Raw genomic sequence first — 18,354 nt, forward strand, 5'->3', positions numbered from 1 at the left:
ACTGATCTTCCTTACACATTGGCACATTCCCGTACTTTCTCTACATAGAATATATTGGGACTGCTTTGGGCAAAGTTTAAGAGATGAGAGTTATTATTATTATTTTTTTCTTCTCTACCATTTCCTGTGTTTTTTTACACCCTGGTATCATCTTTTTCATTCTCCCCTGACTTCTATGTTTTATGTTTCCCATTGGTTACTAGAATTTACCAGGCTTCTCTTCTCTGAAAAATGTCCCAGTGCTCCAAGTTCATTTCTGCTTTAAGCCAAAAACTTTACCTCTTTTTTTTTTTTTTTTTTAATTAATCACAGCTAAGAGGGAGACTTCCTTAAAGTTGAAATGCCTATCATATTTTGCTTAGGCTTCCTGGAAATACTTGCACTTAATCACCTAAGTGAATGTTGACTTGGGTAAAATCTCAGGCTGAGGGTGACAGAGCAAAGGGTGTTAGTCAGTGGGGAGAGGTATCCCCCAGGCTCCAGAAAGCCTTCCCCACTCTTTACATGGACCCCAACTGAAGGTCTCTCTCTGGCTTTGCAGGCTTCCACTTCGTCAGTGTCTTGACCTAGCAGTGAAGAGAGAAAACCAATACTGCTGTTACACATTACATGCTAAGCCTACTAGTATGTTTTCAAAAGCACATTTTACAATTTGCAAATTATGGTGGCACTTTGTTTATCATTCTTAGCTCTCACAGAGTTTTTATCATTTTGTTTTTAATTGGTGTCTTGACAAGTAGGAATTACAGCACAAAACCGTAAACCCTGCTTCTGACAGCAACTCAGGGATACATTCGGTAGCAGGAGGGTAGAGAATTTGTATATTCTGATTATTTGCACATTTAGACTATACATGTTATTTGAGTCTTCCGTTTGGGTAAGTAATTGTGAATTATTTATATTTGGTTCTTTTAATAGTAAATCTAATCTTTTGTGGCCTAAATGTCTCAAGATGTGTATGAAGTGTTAAAGCAATGATATAATAAGTTGAAATGAATTGTATATTCAAAAAAGCTAGGATTACTAGTGAAAATTACAATGTAATTACAAAAATATGTTATCAATGTGTGAGGCCAATTTTATCGACAGACCTAGAAAATAGTTCTAATGACAATGTTAATGTAGTGAAAACATTGACCGTGTCTGAAAAATAGGGAGCATGTGTGAAGCATATGTGTATGGGAAATGTGTAAGAAATAGGAAGTTATTTTGACTATAAAACTTGAAAATATCTAACATTATGAATTCCTATATTCTGTAGAAGTTTCATAGGAATAGATATAGTATTCATGGAAAATTGGTTCTTTCAATTTCAGTCAGTAAATATTACCTTTCCTATTAATTCTGAATGAATTTTGTTCCCCCTACCTTTCTGACTCCTTCAAAAAAGGTCACTACCTACATTGAATCATTACTGAACCCCTTGGTCATGTTTTTCAAAACCACTTTCAAAACTACTATCTCATCTTCATATATTTACACAAGAGATACATAGTAGGGTATGTTTTGTCATTTTACAGATAAGGAAATTGATGCCCAAAGAGGTTATGTGTCTTGCCTAAGCACTGAAATCGGTACCCAAACCTCATTTTCTCTTTTCTAATTGAATACAATGTCTATGTTCTACTGCTTTCTAGAATAACAAGCCCATTATATACATATAGTGTTAGAGCAATGAGATAATAATTTATATATATATACATTTATATACTTACATATATGTGTGTACCTACATATATAGCCTTCGTCGTGATGTTGAGACATATCACTGAAAGAGACCATGATCACATTTCAGTTTAGGAAAATCATAAATCCATAATAGGATTCAAATGATGGTGTTTTTATGAGTAGGCACTAGTTAAAATAATTTAAATTTGTATATAATCATGTCTCTTTTTGCATTTTCACACGTGCCTCTTAAAATCTATATTTCCCTCAGACAAGCCACATTTAAGATAACGTGTCTGTTTCCACAATACATATTTTACATTTTCTTATCCTCTGTTTACCTCTTCTTTCATGTTATCATTTCTTCAAATCAGTAAGCTCAAATATCTAAGCCTTTGTTTTCATGTATCTTTCAGGACAAAGATGTAAGTGTGTACACAAGAATGGAATATTACAGGACTTTGGGGATAGTATTTAGTCACATTTGGAAGATAAAGATAAACGTTTTAATAGATAAAACAATGTGGAAACTTGAGATGTGTAGAGAATCTGTGCTTAAGAGGTGAGTACAATATTACAAATAATACAAGGAGATCTATAAATAAATGGCTCCTCATAACAACAGAATATCTTAAAAGTAACATCTATAAAGTCTATTAAAAAACAATAGTCATAACAGAATAAGTTGAGATATAAATTTATTTTTTCTTTCTCTTCCATCACTATCACAGGGTAAGACAGTATTGTTTCTCATCTGAACTGGTCTAATTCCATTATTCCCTCTAAAACATTCTTTATACTTGAACCAGGATGATCTTTCTAAACTGAAATGTGATTATGTCTCTCTCCTTCAGTGATATATCTCAACATCAAGATGAAGGCCAAATTCCAAGTCCTGATTTAATAGGACTTTAAATCTATGTTGTAACCGTACTTCTCCGGTCCACGTAGACATGTCTTCTACTGACTGACACACCCTTCTCTATTCTAGGGCCTCATGCCTACTTAGGTCCTACTTGAATATCACTTGATCTTTAACACCTTTCCTGAAAAATAGAGCCGGGCATAAGGTGTGCCAGTGGTATCCTGAATAAATCCCTATCTTGATAGGCTATCTCACAAATTATGAATTACTTACGTATTTTTGTTCCCACTTGGTTGTAGGCTCCTTATGAGTACACAGTGACATTTGTTTATCAGTATATCTTACAATCTAAAAAGTATGTTCAATAAATATTGCATTGATTAATAAATGTCCATAGTTAAACATTTTATCTCCTAATATGATGAACTGTGAATATCTTGGCAAATACAATTGCTGTTTGGCATTGTAAATATTGTATATAGTGAATGACCATGGTCATTTCTGTCCAGTTACATTTATATGTATTTACACATATTAGGTTGTAGGTTTATACTGACTCTCTACTTTATTTATTTTTTTAAGATTTTACTTATTTTTGAGAGAGAGAGCACAACAAGGGGAGGGTCGGAGGGAGAAGCAGACTCCCTATTGAGCATGATGTGGAACTCAATCCCAGAACTCCAGGTCCACAACCTGAGCCAAAGGCTTAACCAAGTGAGCCACCCAGCTGCCCCATGACTCTCTACTTTAAATACAGGCCATATAGTTTACATTTTTTTAGTTATTTTAGTTTTGATTATGACACAGAAGATACTGAAACCGAAGGAATATTACATGAATTAATAAAACAATACACTGTAATAACATGAAGCAATTTTTCTAAAATAGGTATTTATTAGTTAATAGCATTTCTGGTCAGCTTTCTGTCAGAGTTAAAGTGGAATGTATAATAATAGGCCTACTTTATAGAAAAGCATTGATAAAGAATTTTCACGGTTGATGATAAATTTGAGCTGGCTTCCTACAAAACAAATTATTCAGCTATATAGTGACTTTCCCAAAGAGCACATTTGCATGATCTTCAAGTTCACTGCTGGAGAGACTCTAAATAATAATCAGGCCATAAAGCCAGAGAAAGGCATTTTAGATTGTCATATAATTTGCACTGAGAACTTTGAGAATTCCAATGGAGGCTGAACATTAGTAATCCTTCTTGGATAATAATGGAAATAATTAGGAAGACTTCAAACAGTCTGTCTCTGTAAAAGTTTAGTGTCCTAAATGTGAGAGAGCAAGAACATTGAAAGTTGCTTAATGGCTTTTTTGAACAGATCTAATCAGGCAAGTTTTACCCTCTGACACAAATTGGGTCTTGGCTGATGAAAATTGAAGCTACTGTTGCAAAGAACACTCAGATTCTTGCATACTTTTTACCTGCTTGAACAAACCATAGAGAAAAGTAATGACATACCTGCCTAAAATCACTTGGCCTTTCAGATATGATATTCATTTAGAAGCAAACTGGAAATCTTTTCAAAGTGAGCAAAAAGGAAATATTTCAAATGTCCCCAAATGTTAATTTTATAACTCTTTCATAATCCATTTATATAGTCAAGACAGAACCTAATTATACTAGAAAAATTAAGGTAATTAAATAGAAGAACTTTGAACCTAAAGTCTATTTCTAAGATCTACTTTTATATCTTCCATTGAATTATTGTTTATCTTTAGGATACTTTCAACTGAAATATTTACAGACTTTCCATTTTATTATGTTACTCCAAGACAGTATTTATCATCATTCAGAAGAACAAAATCAATTCGAGTTAATGTAAGGAAGTCCCCTACTCCAAAATTTTCTTATCTGGTTTTTTCCCATAATATTGACAACTTTAGAAGTGTGCTCTTGGTCTGTGAAAAAGAAATAAAATCAATCAATATTAACTCATACTTGACATAACTCATACCCAATCCAGAAATCTTACAGAGAGCATGAAATAACCTGGAAAGGGACCATTTCTGAGCATAGTGGTTATTCTGGAGTCTACTCAAACAGTATTTTGAAAAATGTTTGCTAACATTAATGCTTCATTTTACACATTTAGGAGTTTAGATCTATGAGAAGGATAAATTTTAAAGTCTTAAGAGAGCTACTCATTTAAACTAATCAATGCTAGAAATTTGACTACTACACTTTAAGCTCTAATAAATTTGGATGACTTGTATGTTAAAATTTATTACAAACATTAAAAATTTGTGGACACCACTCACACAAACTAACTCAAAATGTATTAAAGACTTAAATGTAAGATCTGAAACCGTAAAACTGCTAGAAAACAGGAAAAAAGCTCCTGGACATGGATTTTGGCAATGATTTTTTGGATATGGTAGCAAAAGCCCAAGCAACAAAATGAAAAAATAAGCAAGTGGAGGGGCGCCTGGGTGGCTCAGTGGGTTAAGCCTCTACCTTCGGCTCAGGTCATGATCCCGGGGTCCTGGGATCGAGCCCCGCATCGGGCTCTCTGCTCGGCAGGGAGCCTGCTTCCCCCCATCTCTCTCTCTGCCTGCCTCTCTGCCTACTTGTGATCTCTGTCAAATAAATAAAAATTTTAAAAAAATCTTAAAAATAAGCAAGTGGGGCTATATCAAATTAAAGTTTCCACACTGTGGTGCCTGGGCGGCTCAGTTGGCTAAGCAACCAGCTCTTGGTTTTGTCTTGGGCCATGATCTCAGGATCCTGGGATCTGCTTCATGCTCTGTGGGGAGTTTGCTTGAGGACTCTCTCCTGCCCCCCAACCCCCATTGGGGCTCATGCTCTCTCTTTCTCTAAAATATTTAAAAATAAGTAAAAATTTTCCATACAGCAAAAGAAATGATCAACAAAATGAAAAGGCAGCCTATAGAATGGGGGAAAATATTTAAAATTATATATGATAAGAGGTTAATATTCCAAAGTATATAAAGAACTCCTGTAATTCAATAGCAACAATAACAAAAATACTCCAATTAAAAATGGCATAGGACCTAAATAGATTTTTTTTTTCCAAAGAAGACATTCAGATGGCCATAGTACACTTGAAAAGGTGCTCAACATCATTTATTATGCAGGAAATGCAAATCAAAACCACAATGAACAATCTCCTCATACCTATTAGAGTGGCATCTTCAAAAAGACAAGAGTAACAAAGGCTGGTGAAGCGATGGAAAGAAGGCAACCTCTGTGCACTGTTAGTGGGAATGTAAATTGGTATAGGCACTGGAAAACTGTATGGGGGTTCCTCAGAAAATTAAAACTAGAACTACAATTAAATATTCAGAAATACCAGTTATGATTATACATCCAAAAGAAATGAAGTCACTGGAGAAGCTATATCTTCATCTTCATGTTGATTGTAACATTATTCATAATAGCTAAGACATGGAAATAACATAAGTGTCCATCAAAGGTGAATGGATGAGGGAAATCTGGAAAATCTATACACACACACACACACACACACACACACACACACACGGAATATTCAGCCATAAAGAAGGAAATCCTGCCATTTGTGGCAACACAGATGAAACTTGAGAGCATTATGCTAAGTGAAATAAGTCAGAGAAAGGCAAAAACTATATGATGTCATTTATATGTGGAGCCTAAAATGACAGGAAAAAAGAAAAAGAGATCTGATGTGCTGTTACCAGAGGTGAGGATAGGAGGTGGGAGTGGAGAGAATTGGAGGAAGTTAATGAAAAGGTACAAACTTCCAGCTATAAGATAAGTACTAAGAAGGTAACATATGCAACATGATAAATTTAGCTAATACTGCTGTATGGTATATTTGAAAGCTCCTAAAAGACTAGATCCTAAAAGGCTTCATCACAAGGATAAAAACATTTTTTCTTTTGTTTGCATATCTATATGAGACAATACATGTTACCTAAACTCTATATGGTAATCATTTTGTAATATATATGATTAAATCATTATGCTGTATCCCTTCAATTTATATAGTTCTGTTTGCCATTTATCTTGATAAAACTAAAAGAAAAAATTCAAATTTGTGGAAATGGCTTTCTGTGTGTTCTAAAAACTAAGACATCTTTGTAGAATCTCCTTGGTAAATTTCAGTAAGACACTTCTTGGTTATATTCAGGTCAAGAATTATTTTTATGCTTTTCTGATAAATAATAGTTTGTCTCTGAGCTATCTTTCTTCTCTTCCTTCTCCTGAAAATTATAGGTAGAAAGATGAATAGTTGATCTTTAATAGACTCTGTGTGCATGTGTGTATGTGTAAATTTTAGTAACATCTATTGGTTTTAGTTTCTAGGAAAAGCTAATACTGGTGAAATCAGTAAGTGATACAATAGTGTTCCTATCTGATATGGGCTGTCAATGAAAGCTAATTGCATTAAGCAACTCTTCCTGGAAATACAAACACACATTGTTGTAAATCTACTTAGGGAAAAGGTAGTGAAAGTAGAAATTTTCTATCATACTTCCCATATAAATCAGTTCTCAATTTACACTTGCCACATTGCTAATGGGTCTTGGGAAAATATATCTTAAAATTCAAATGAAATATTTACTTTATTTTTCCATTTGTTATTTTAACAAGTTCTAAGTTTTACAGTGGTGCTTTATCTTCCTTTTTTTTTTTCCTTTATCTTCCTCTTAAATGTGACTTCTTCATGGCCTCTCTGTTATATTTCATTGTTTGAGATTTGCCTTTTAACCTAATTTTAAGAGTTGTCAGTATTTTATAAGCTATTATTTGCCTTTCTGATGCTATTAAGTATCTTCAGAACATATTAAAAAAATGTTGTCCTCCTTTGGCTTTTGAGTTACAATCATTTGAACAAAAAGCTATACAATTCAGAAGCACAGAAATGCACCTTAAATTATTCTCTTCCTTATGTTGTTTTCAAGCTTTAATACGTTTCCTTAGCAGATTTAAAATTTTACCATTGGGACAACTCTTTTTTAAAAATTTTACTTATTTATTTGAGAGAGAGAGAATGTACATGAGCAGAAGGCAGTGGTAGAGGGAGTAGCAGGGAGCCCGATGCGGGCCTTGATCCCAAGACCCCAGGATCATGACCTGAGCTGAAGGCAGCCACTTAACCAACTGAGCCACCCAGGTGCCCCTGGAATGACTCTTGTAAACAAATAAGAGATATTATTGCCAGAATGCTATTATTCAAGTATGACAGATAATATATATAGGAACATCTGTATAAATTGTCAACCATGATAGCCTAGTCCAAATGTGGGCAAGTCTGAGAACTAGACAGCTTTTTGATATTTTGAACCTACTCTTAAAATTTTCATTTTCTATCAGAACTCTGTCATTCTCTTCACTATTCTGTCTTCTAATGTGTTTGATTCTGACTACTATCCAGTCTCCTTTATTTCTGTCACTGTCTTGAAACTTTGTTCTGTATACATTGCCATCATTTTTTTCTCATCAGCATTCTTCCTCCTGAAATTTGTCCTTCTTCCACAGATATCCAAACAGAACTCTCTAGAAGCAAACCTAAACTGAACATCTTATATAAAAACTCAAAAGGGATTATAAACCTAAAGTGACATTTAAAAAAACTATAAAACTTCTAGAAGAAAACATAGGAAAAATTTTTCCTTTGTTAAGGTTAAACAAGGAGCTCTTAGACATTATACCAAAGGCACAATCCATAAAAGACAAAAATTGATAATCTAGACCATCAAACTTAAAAAAGTGTTCTATTGTATGATCTCTATAAGAGGATCAAAGTCTATTTAGAGTGTCAGGTATGCCACTGACAAATATTATCAAATCACATATCTGAGAAACACATTTTATCCAGAATATATAAAGAATTCTGTTGTAATTTAAAAATATCAGAAGATAGGCAAACCATTTTCACAGACATTTCTCCCAAAAGGGTATAGAGATGGCAAATACGTATAAGAAAAGATGTTCACCATCATTAGTCATTAGGGAAAGCAAATTAAAGCTACAATGAGATACCATTACATACCTATTAAAATGGCCAACATTTTTAAGAAATACAGTATCCAATGTTGACAAGGATACAAGGCAACAAGATTTCTCTAACATTGTTGATGGAAATATAAAATGTCATAGCCATTCTGGAAATCAGCTTGGCTGTTTCTTACAAAGTTAACAGACACAATACAACCCAGCGCTCCTAGGTATTTATCCTAGAAAACTAAAAGTATGATCCCATGGGAACATGTGCACAAGTGTTCACAGTTACTTGATAGTAGCCAAAAGCTGGAAAGCACCGAAAATTCAACTGGTGAATAGATAAAGTGTGATACAATATATACAAAGTAACAAGCTAGAGATAAAATAATTTAGAAGGATTTCAAGGGGTTTATGGTGAGTGAAAAAGCCAATCTGAAAAATTACGTATGATGTGATTCTGTTTATATAACATTGAAATGGCAAAATCATAAAGGATAAATAGTTGCTGCCAGAGGTTAGGGTGGGGGAGGAGGGCATAACTATTAAGGGGTAACATAAGAGAATGTCTTTGTGCTGATGGAGCAGTTCTTTACTGTAATGGTAATATGTACTGTGTGGTGATGGTTAAACAAATTTATACTTTGGATAAAATTCCAGAGAACTATACACCCAAAAGAGAGCAAGAAAAGAGTGCATTTAAAATATATATAAAGTCTGTGAGTTTATTTTACCAATGTTGGGGCATGTGGCTGGTTGTGTCTCACCCTTGATTTAGGCTGAGGTCATGATCTCAGGGTCATAAGATCAAGCCCAGCATTAGGTTCCACTCTGGGTGGGAATCCTGCTTGAGATTCACTCTCTCCCTCACTCTTTGCCCCTCCCCTTACTCATGCGTATGCACAAGAAAAATTAAAAAAAAATTTTTTTAATTTAAAAAATTAAAAAAAAATAGTATTGTACCAATACAAGATTCCTGCTTTTGACCATGTACTGTAGTTATGGAAGATATGATCATTGGGTAAAGCTACTTTAAAATATACCAGAATGCTTATTACTATTTGAAATTTCTGGAAGGCAACATACTTCAAAATAGAAAGTTGGAATAAAAGAAAGAAGAGGGCATTGGATATTTAGGGACAATTAGAAGTCTGTCATGCTCAATAAAAAGATTTAAGGTCTGGAACAGGATCATACTTTTTAAATTTCATATTTCCCTAACACTATCATAGCTTAAACAAAACTGCATTTAATAACATATGAATCTAGAAGAGAACCAGGTGATTTAAAATTAAATTGCCAACTAAATATCTTAGTAGGATGTTAAATAGTTGTTAAATTCTTAAATTTCATTCTTAAAATTATTAATGTCGATTAAAACCAATATATTATTAAATTATTTTTAGTTTATGAAAAAAGTAACACTTCTTCAGAAAAGTCAGTTAAAAACTGCAATATGCTTATATTACTTGAATATAAAATTTCAGGGAGATCACTTAGGTTCTAATTTATCATATTAGTCTTTGTCAACAAAGATTTTCAAAGAAATCTGTTTTATATTCAGCTAATTTATATTTAACTTAAATTCAATTAAATTACTCCATATAAAATTTTCTGAAGTTAAATCTTTTTTTTTTTTTTTAATTTCCAGACATCTGAACAATTGGATGAATTTGGACATTAAATCCTGACCTTTGGTCCTTAGATACACTTCCCATGCTTCAAATATGATTGATTGCTTGTTGAGTCCAATTATTTCTCCAATGCCTGAGGGATTCTTAAAAACCCCTAACATTTGCAGGAAATGACCTTTATCCTACTCCATCATGCAACAGCTGTCAGAGATGTTTCTGCTGCCCATTCTCTGTCTTGCAGAGACTGGGTTTATGCAGTAAAACCTCTGTTGTTGGGCCAGTAAAACGGCAGGGCTTCATTTTTTAAAACTCTTATTTTGACATTGATGAAGATACCAGGTGACAATAACAAAGATAAATGTTAGTGATTACCACATAAGACTTATATATGGTCCCTGTCTTGGAGCAATGGAGATAGTTGGAAGCTATGTAAATACTACAAATCCTAAACTTTTGCCCATGCTAAGAATAAATATTTGGATTGAAACCAGGAAGAAATTTAGTTGTCAATTACCTGGCATTAGGCTGAAAATTCCCCTTGCACATGAACTCTTATGAATGCAATTAAGTGCCCCAGGAAGCTGGCACCTTGTTTGGGGCTTGGTTGGAATTAAACTGATAATCAGAATCATCAGCGGATTCTTGAGAGAGACTGTTGAGGTGGTTTTTCCCTAGAATGTGAAATCTGCTTTTAGATCAAACTATTCAGTTTCAACTCAAGGTAGGAAATAATAGCCTCGGTGATTCTGTGCTGTTGCCATTTTTAAAAAAATATTGATTCTTTCTTTAATACCACTGTTTTTTCTCAAGCACTTGGTGTTTCCTCGCCAGTTGGTCACATTTACTACCAGGTGATTAAAATCTACAGTATATGCAACTGGTAGAGGTTTCCTTGACCACTTGTAGAGGTTGCTTTCTCACAGGACTTTCCAGAATGAGGGCATGGTAGCAGCTCTCTGTAAGTGAGCAGTGGGTAACTGTAGTGGTCTGACCTATAAGGGGACTTGGAAGAGCAGACAGGGTACTGGGAGTCCATGTAGTTTCCAATTAAAAAAAAAAAAAAAAAAAAGTTCCCTCTAAGGATAAAAGACATTAGTCTCTTTCCTCTTTAAAGCAAGTTGCTCTTCACCTTTTCCTTTTTTCCTCCTCCTCATCTTTTCAGGAGGCCCAGCATTACCTGAAGCTATATTCTGACTTTCTCTCAGGAGCTTTCCTTTGCACATTGGGAGCTTTCCTATGTAGAGGACTCGCTTTACTTAGAGGATCATTTTCCATACTTAATTGTGGGACAAGAACCAATAGGGCTGGGTGCTTGAATCAGTACGAGTCTTTTTGTAATTTCTTTCCCCAAATTGCGATACTGTTTTACAAATTATGAATACATCCCCAAGCCATTTACTGTATTTTTGAAAGACAGTTTCTAATAGATGGATGGGATTCTATTTAATGTCACTATCAAAATTTCTTTGATCCTATGCCTGTTAGTGGACATTTAGGTTATTTCCAATTTTTTGATATATAAAACTGTAATGATCATTTTTATATAGAAATAGTTGTCTGTCTATAATTACTTCCTAGAATTGGACTTATGGCCAGAAACTGGATAAACAATCTTCCTTTTTTGGGTTGTCAGATTATTGTACTGATTCCCATAAATTCTTTAGTTCTTTTTGTTCCCTATTCTATCCCATATGGATTTTGAAAAGTGTAAGTACTTTGGGACACATATCCTAAATGTAAAACCCTATGAAGTAAAGTGATAAATGCTTTTTGATAAAGTAAGGACAATTGGTTAAAATGTCATCCATAGAAAGCCAAAGAAGATTTCTGAGTTTCAGACAAATACCCTGAGGTGCTCTGTATTGGGATTCACACTCTGTGAAGAGTATAATTAAATGAACAGGGTACAGAATGATCCCTCTTTCTGCTAGGGCAATGTATTCTTTATCATGTTCCTTGAACTCATCTATGATTTTAAATAGTTCCTTAAATATACTGAGAAGTGCTTAACTGAATTTATTTAATCTGTGGAAAGCATCAATACCGGGTTTCCCTTCCAGCCACCAATGACATCAAAATAGCAAGAGAAAATGGAAAATGCACACTGGCAGTGGTGATATGTTTTAAATAAAAAGCAGTCAGCAGACATAGAATGTATAGGAATAACATGATAGGAATAAGAATCTGGACACTGTAGAAAACTCAGTCAAATCTCTTTAATGCTATTCCCTGTTATCCCTCTCCCCACCCCCATGCTTAGGAAGAGGATCACAAGGCATTAGCTCCACATAAACTGTTGTAATCCCCACAGAGACGGAGGGGAGCCCAGCTGACCTGGGCACTTTTTTTGTGAACTCTTTGGACCTATTCTAATTTCCACTCCAAAGAACAATCTTCATTTCTTTCAATATTCAAAAGCTAAAAGAAATTTAGCTTTAACAACAAGCTAAGGTAACATCAAGAAAAAAAAAAATGATTTCTGAAAGAGGAATAGGTGAAAAAGCAGAGGGGCAAGCAGGGGAGACCGGAAAAGAATAAAACAGGACAGTAAGAATGTACAAAGGTTAAAAGAAGAAAAAGTCAAATTATAACAACCTTAGTGTTGTCTCTGTTCAGCTCTTATGCTTCGTCTGATTTTACTTAAGCTTGCATTATTGGTCTGCATTTGGATGCACTCTTAGTTTTGGCTTACAGCTTTTCTGTTGCACTCACAGGGTCTTGTGACTGGCAAACCACACACACTGACGTACTCCCAAACACGCATGGTGCACACACAAATCTACACACGTACTCAGAGGAAGAGAAAGAAGGGGGAGACAAGTGATGAAAACAAAAGCAAAAACAAACAGTTAAACAGAAAAAAGTATTTAGCTAAGTAGAAATAAAAAAGGAGAAAAATGAAGCCTATATAGACAAAAGAGAGAGAGATGGTTATATGGAGGATTTGCGGCTCTGATTCATCTTCCAAAGACTGAAGAAAAGAATTTGAACTCAGATTTCTGCCACTGAAGCCTATACTCTAATAGCTGTAGTATTCTAGCTTTACATTTAATTTTTTATTTGTTTAGTAATTTTTATGAATAAAGTCCTGTTAAGTGCTATAAGAAGGAAAAATGTAATGAGGACACAGCCCTGCCTTCCAAAAATTTAACTTGCTGTTCCCTGAAGACCTAACTGAATAGAAAAATTTTAAGGATATTTAATTATTTTACCAACATATATTTAGTGGCTTTTGTGCATTACACACTGTGCAAGGTAATAGAAATACAATCATAGATAAATGATAAATAGGTAGATAGAATATAATCTTTGTCCTCAAATAATGTACCATATAGCTAGAGAGTAGATTAGATTATACAGTGAGGGATGAGAACTCGTAAGAGTGAACTTAACCCAATTGGGATGGGGCCTAGGGAGAATGGGGTATGGCTTTCTTTTAGAAGAGCTATTCTGAGTTGATCCTGGCAAAGTTAGTAGGAATGATAACAGCACTGCAGAGAGAAAGGGTGGAAATTACAAAAAGACAGAGAAAATACTACAGCAGAGGCACTGAAAGGTATTTGATATTGCTCAAGATAGTTCCCAAAATGAGGGAAATGAGGAAAGCATGTTGGAAATGAAGTCAAGGGCCAATCTTAGACCCTCTTGCAAGACAGGCAAAGATTTAAGCCTTAACCTCTACTTAATTAGGGAGTCTTTGAAGGCATTTAAAAAGTCTGATTATATAATTAGCACTGAGTGAAACTTATATCAAATGTTATTCAGAGAACAGTGAGTATCAAAAGGCTAAGACCAATTAGAAAGACAGGAATAAAAATTGTAAACATCATTAGATATCTAAGAGCTTGGTGGAGGGTGACAAATATTTAAGTGTTCAAATTTCCTTAATATATTTAACAGCCACACTGCACACTTCATGAAAACAGCTCATGTTTTTAGAGCTCTGAGTAAGTGTGCTTTGCCCTCGAACCCCACCTGATCTGTCTCCCTCTGTTAGCTCATGTGCAGTTCCGTATCTCTCCTCAGACCTAGATGCACATGGTTCCTAGTTGTGGCTTTGTACCGTACACATCATCTTTTGAATGACTTGTACATGTATGTGATCTCCAGCTAGTCCTGTCCTACTCAGTGTCCCAGAGTAGGTAGGAAACGATATGGGTAAGGACAGGTAGAAAACACAAAGTGATTAGAAAGGTATTTATGATGTAGATGTAAGCCAGGGGACGGTGAATGAGAGATGGTGCTTTTTACATGGAGGAGTAAGAAAAGATTTATTTTCCACAATGCTGCCTTCAACAACAGGACAGGAGACAGCATCATTTATTGATTTAGAAAACACAAAAAGAGTCAGCATCATAACCTAAAGACAATATATTCAGTTTTGTATCTATTGAGATAGAAGTACCTCTGAGATATCTGATGGCAATTCCCTAAAAAGCAGCTCAGTCTCTGAGGCTATGGAAAAAGAGTTGGGAGTAAAGAACACATTAGCAGTAGTTGAGACCATAGCAATGGATGAAACCATTTAGATGAGCTAGACAGAATAAACAGAGGAGAAATTCCAGACAAGGACATCAAACTTTGCAACTATGGGCAAAGGAAGGGGAGCAAAAAAAAAAAAAAAAAAAAAAAAAAAAGGATCTAAGAGGTCAAACAAGATGAGAGTATTCAGAAGACTGACAAACAGTATCAAATGTAATAAGTAGCATGTAAACTGCCACATGTTCTTTGGAATAGATGGACATTATACCGGTGACCTTGGAAAGGAGATTTGCTGTAAGTGAGTGGAAGTTGGATTAAATGTAAAATGAAGGGAGCCATTACAGGTTATTCTTTAGCTTGTTTGTAATTGGTAAGGTAAAAAGCTGAAAGGCAAAGTTTTAAAAATATTTTTTTAAGATTTTATTTATTTATTTGACAGAGAGCACAAGTAGGCAGGGAGGCAAGCAGAGAGAGGGGGATGCAGGCTCCCTACTGAGCAGAGAGCCTGTTCGGAACTCGATCCCAGGACCCTGAGATCATGACCTGAGCTAAAGGCAGGGGCTTAACCCACTGAGCCGCCCAGGCACCCCGGAAATAAAGACTTTAAATAACACACTGGACCAGATGGACATCACAGATATATTCAGAACATTCCATCCCAGAGATAGAGATCACAAGCAGGCAGAGAGGCAGACGGGGGCAGGGAAGCAGGCTCTCTGCTGACCAGAGAGCCTGATGTGGGGCTCGATCCCAGGACCCTGAGATCGTAACCTGAGCCGAAGGCAGAGGCTTAACCCACTGAGCCACCCAGATGTCCCTAATAATATTTATTTATGAGAGACAGAAAGAGAGAGGCAGAGGCAGAGGGAGAAGCAGTCTCCCCACTGAGCAGGGAGCCCAATTCAGGACTCCCATCTCAGGACCCTGGAATTATGACCTGAGCCGAAGGCAGATGCTTAACCAATTTAGCCACCCAGGCTCCCTGAAAGACAAAGTTTTTATAATTAAAAAATTAACTTTCTATGTTGAGAAGGATAATCTAGCAATGAAGGAAAGAGTGAAGATTTGGAAGAAAGAAAATATAATGAATGAGGCAAGTTTCCCAAGGAGGCAGGATGTAAGATCCAGATTGGAGCGGTTGGGACTGAGGTAAGAAAAAGGGAAGAATGCTAATCCCTCTTAAACCAGAGGAACATTTGGCAGTGATGTGTAGAAGAATGGAGTTAGTCTTCAAGGACAAGGATTAACTATTTAGCAGTATAGGGTAAAAGAATGAATGTTTTCTCAGTTTTAAAACTAAAATAAGTGACAATGATGAGAGGCATATCATTAAAACATTTACAAGCAACATTCATTGAGTATCTACCACATACTAGACATTGAACCAGCCACTTGGAAGTAGCAATTAAAAAGTCACCTAGGGGCCCCTGGGTGGCTCAGTGGGTTAAAGCCTCTGCCTTCGGCTCAGGTCATGATCCCAGGGTCCTGGGATCGAGCCCGAATTGGGCTCTCTGCTCAGCAGGGAGCCTGCTTCCTCCTCTCTCTCTCTGCCTGCCTCTCTGCCTACTTGTGATCTCTGTCTGTCAAATAAATAAATAAAATCTTTAAAAAAAATCACCTATAAAATTGAAGAATTAATAATGAAGAATAAAATTTTCAATAAGAAACCTTTGGTGTGATGTGTATTACAGAAGAGAAGTAAAGGTTTCTAACAATGTATAAATCAGATATTATAATTTTCTCTCATACTATTGGTAAATGGAGAAAAATAGGATCTGTATTTTCTACGTTCACTGAAGCTCTGATCATCACATTCTCAGGTATTATGTATAGTTCAATGCAGAGACATTTGAAATCATAAAAAAATTGTCTAAAATAACTGCCACCGCAAAGCTGCTTTGATGAGAGAACAGATGGGTGACAGCATGGAGTTTCTATAAGCAGTTAGGAAAACAATCAGTGTTAGCAAATAACATCCATGGTAACAAGTCTAGAATCCCCAAGAGGATGTTTTCCATTATTGGTAGGTAAACATTTAGCAGTTACGATTACTAGAAGCTTCTTCTAACCTGGTGGTGCCCACTCTCTAGAGTGTTTTCCAGAGAGCATTTCATATAGCTCATATTACCTGTAAAATATTTCATCCAGACAACTTTACTTTATTAAAAAGTATTTAGCACTTTATGGGTTGTGTGTTTAGGATATTGTCTCAAATCACATACTTTTCTTTCCTGTTACCTCCCCTAGGTATCTGGAAAGAATAGTATGTGATTTAAGACTATTCTTTCCAGATACCTAGGGGAGGTAACAGGAAAGAAAATTAATGAATTTATGGGAATTGGTACAATAGCCCTAAAAAAAAAAAGTAAGATGTGTTGAGAAGTTAGAAGGAAGATTTGACTGCAAAAGAGGAAATCATAATTATTCCTATATGTATTACATATTCCTGTATGTAATTAAATTTACATGAATTGTCTCTCTATCAGTTTTCTATTCCTACCATAACAAGTCACCAAAAACTTGGTGGTTCAAACCAACAAAAAATTAATGTCCTGGAGTTCTGTAAGTTAGACATCAACAAGGATTTCACTGGGCTAAAGTCAGCATGTTGGTTGGGCTGTATTCCTTTCTGGAGACTCTAGGGAAGAGTATTTCCTTGCATTTTCCAGCTTCTACAGGCCACCAACATTCCTTGGCTCCTGGCCCTCTTTTTCCATCTTAAAAGCCACCAATGTTGTATCTCTGTGGCCATTCTCAAATGGCCACATTTCCATCTGTCTCTGTCTTCTGTTTCCTTATACATTTAAGAACCCTAGTGGTTATATTGGGCTCACCCAAAAATCCAAGATAATCTCTGTATCTCAAGGTCTTTAAATTTAATTATCTCTGAAAGTTCCTTCTGCCATCTAGAGTATTGTATCCATACATCCTAGGTGGGATGTAAGATGTGGGGATTCTTGGGGACCTTTTTTTTTTTTTTTTTTGGCCTACCACAGATGTATTCCTTAATACAAGGTTGATAACTAAATGAAAAAAAGACAAAAATAATTCAGAAAATGCTGATTATTTTAAAGCACATTTTAAAAAATTTAGATATATTTCAGTGAGATGAAACTAAATTTTATATTCCATGTGGCCTCAGTAGTACTCTTCTACTTGAATAACAATGATAAGTACTAAAAAAAAAAAATGTATAGAAAGACTGAGGAAATAGTGAGGCAAACCAGACAAGAAGGCAAAACATAATTTTAAAGGCCCTTTTCTCACATGTAAAATGGGGATATCAGTTACCACTATTGACATATGCATAGGTACTTTGTAAATATACCTGAAAACATTCTGTCTACTGAAAACTCTGTCTACCTGAAAACATTACTGAAAAAATTACATGAGCAGTCTGTGTATGAAAGTGCCTTGCAAATTACAGAACACCATGGGATGTTTACAAGATTTTGAAGTCACTTCAGATATCTTACCAGTGATTTAAAGAAACTTGGGATGTATTTGATATTTGTTATACTTAGTTGTTATTGTGGGGTTTTGATTATTTTCTTTCTACTATTACAGTAGAGATCAACAGGATGTTTGTTGTCCCAATCCGTATAGTAACAGATTCCACATTCTGGTGCTCTAGAAATGGGGTTCTTTCCCTTCACCTCTTGGGTGCCCCTCCTATTTCTATTTGAGAGTGAAGGAATTAAACTCCAAGGGAAAGCATATAACATAATTTCAGTCCTTGGTTGAAACCT

At 35.3% G+C, this 18,354-nt stretch overlaps 1 long non-coding RNA gene across 1 annotated transcript in view; it reads right to left on the bottom strand.

The window, feature by feature from the left end:
• Window positions 1-282: 282 nt before the first annotated feature.
• Window positions 283-18,354, bottom strand: part of LOC116855394 — a 128,363-nt gene continuing 110,291 nt past the window's right edge. Inside the window, exon 2 of the long non-coding RNA XR_004380344.1 lies at window positions 283-566. This is a non-coding gene — a long non-coding RNA (uncharacterized LOC116855394). The remainder of the gene's footprint in view (window positions 567-18,354) is intronic.

The sequence above is a fragment of the Lontra canadensis genome, unplaced genomic scaffold, assembly GCF_010015895.1.
Source record: "Lontra canadensis isolate GAN:19392208 unplaced genomic scaffold, GSC_riverotter_1.0 scaffold102, whole genome shotgun sequence".
In the NCBI taxonomy this organism is placed as follows: domain Eukaryota; kingdom Metazoa; phylum Chordata; class Mammalia; order Carnivora; family Mustelidae; genus Lontra; species Lontra canadensis.